Source organism: Triticum urartu, chromosome 7A (assembly GCF_056163025.1).
Source record: "Triticum urartu cultivar PI428250 chromosome 7A, HENAU_Tu73, whole genome shotgun sequence".
NCBI classification, from domain to species: Eukaryota; Viridiplantae; Streptophyta; class Magnoliopsida; order Poales; family Poaceae; genus Triticum; species Triticum urartu.
Window position 1 is genome coordinate 325,767,064 of NC_141879.1, and position 2,613 is coordinate 325,769,676.

Here is a 2,613-nt window from a genome sequence, read left to right on the forward strand (position 1 = left end):
ATGGGTAGTACAAGAGTAGATCTACCACGAGATCAAGGAGGCTAAACCCTAAAAGCTAGCCTATGGTATGGTTGTTGTATGATGAAGTTGTACTACGGACTAAAAACCCTCCGGTTTATATAGACACTGGAGAGGGTTAGGGTTACACAAAGTCGGTTACAATGGTAGGAGATCTTGAATATCCGCATCGCCAAGCTTGCCTTCCACGCCAAGGAAAGTCCCATCCGGACACGGGACGGAGTCTTCAATCTTGTATCTTCATAGTCCTAGAGTCCGGCTGAAGGTATAGTCCGGCTACCCGAACACCCCCTAATCCAGGACTACCTCAGTAGCCCCTGAACCAGGATTCAATGACGATGAGTCCGGCACGCAGATTGTCTTCGGCATTGCAAGGCGGGTTCCTCCTCCAAATTCTTCATAAAAGTTTGTAAACACCAAGAGTAGTGTCCGGCTCTGCAAAATAAGCTTCCACGTATTGCCATAGAGAGAATAATATTAACACAAATCTAATCTGCTGACGTATTCCGCAGCGTGACATCACACTACGGCCAATCCTTTATTCGAATCGTTTTCACTTCTCCACCTCAGCGTGTTTTGCGAGGCGGTTTCCTTGGCACGTCTTGTCAAAGTAGAGATCGTGTCCCCTTCGTTTACAGGATTCTCGTTAATACAGACGTGGGTAACCCAACCACGCCACTTATCACGGCGCTTGGGAGGCAAGCGAGTTTTACTAGGCTGGTGGGGACGCATAGTCACATCCGCCCATATAAGGGGATAAGGATCCACCTTTTTACCTACGCCTTCTTCCTCCTTTGCCTATCCATCTTCTGCGCACCCGAGCTCCAGCGCCCAAGCCCGCACTTCCTACCTCAACCCTCTCCAACAATGTCCGGAGCGGGAGGCAAGTGGATGGTCTCCTCCGTCACGGAGGGCCATGTCAAAAGGTTAAGGAAGGCCGGATACTTGTCCAAAGACATCGCGCACCGGCTCCCTGAGGAGGGGCAGCTTCTCCCCACCCCAACGCCCCATGAGAGGGTAGTATTTTTCCCCACTTCCTCCGCGGACTGGGTTTTCCTCTCCACCCATTTGTCCGCGGGCTCATGTTCTACTATGGCCTAGATTTCCACGATCTGGCCCCGAACTTCATCCTCAATATCTTGGCGTTTATCGTCGTGTGCGAGGCTTTCCTCTGCATTCGCCCCCATTTTGGCCTCTGGCTCAAGACCTTCAACGTCAAGCCAAAGGTGGTGCGCAGCAACCAGGCGGAGTGCGGAGGTGCCATGGCGGGAAAAATTGCAAACGTCCTATGGCTCGAGGGCTCCTTTGTGGAGACCTTGAAGGGGTGGCGGTCAGGGTGGTTTTACATCACCGAGCCACGCGATCCAAAGTGGATCGCAGCCCCTGAATTCCGATCCGGACCCCCTACGCGGCTCACGTCCTGGAAGGAGACGAGCTTGTCGTGGGGCGACAAAGAAGAGTTAACCGGACAGCAAAAATGCATCCAGTCCCTGGTGAACAAGCAGCTCAAGCTTGTCAACGTAATCCAGGTCATGCTCGTCCGCCGGATCCTTCCGTGTCAAGAACGGGACTTCAATATGTGGGAGTTCAACCCGGCGCAGCACCGCACTCTGAGCAGGCTCTTCGACACGACGTACGAAGATGTCTGGAGGGGGCTAACCAAAGGCGCCGAGGCTCCCACATCCGCCTCCGAAGACCGCGGATTCAGCTCGCAGCGTCCTGCTGGCGAGGTAAGATATTTCCATCTTTTACAGGATGTTAAGTTTTTTCATAGTTTGACTCTATGCGGGATCTAAACTCCCTCACCTTTGACAGGATTGGCGGGAGAAGTCCAGACAGATTAGCTGTCCGGCTCCCTTGCCCGAAGACCCAGCCTCTGCTCTCCTAGAGAAGCTGCTGGTTCCGGCACCTTATGTGGTGCCGGAGAAGAAGGCCAAGAAGAAGAAGGCCACGGGGACTCGAAAGAGTTCCCGGCATATGGTGGTGTCGGACTCGTCGTCCGACGAGTCCGAGACGCACTCCTCCCGTGAAGGCGAGGAGGAGGAAGAAGAAACCTCTCCCCCTCCAGCGGGGGGAGGAAAGAAGAGGGAGGCCGCCCCAGTAGGGGAGGCTGAGGGGTCCAAGAAGAGGAAAACCCCTCCGCCGGACTATGTCCCCGATGCCGACAAGGACGAAGAGGGGTGGCCGGACAGGGCCAAGCGTCCAACGAGATCGTAAGTGTTCGGATACCAGACTAACTCGTGATATTCCTTTTGTTGCACAGCTTTCCCTAATGTCGGATATAATCATGCAGTCCGCCCAAGGACGGGCTCGACGAGTCGTCGAGCGGCTCCCTAGATTCATCGGACGTGAATTCAGTTCTGCCCGCTGCTTCCCCCTGTGCTGCGGATGACGCCGAAGTGGCGTCGCGACAAGCTCCGGGGCGAGAGGAGGTGGTCCAGGAGGAGCCGCGAGGCGACCTCCCGGACAACAGGAATGAAGGGGACAAAACCCCCTGGGCTCCAAGCCCGGCTTTAAGCCGGACACTGCGCCGGAATCATCAACGGTTCCGGATCGCGGTAGGCGAACTCCTGCCAAGAGGAGTAAGCCTACTGA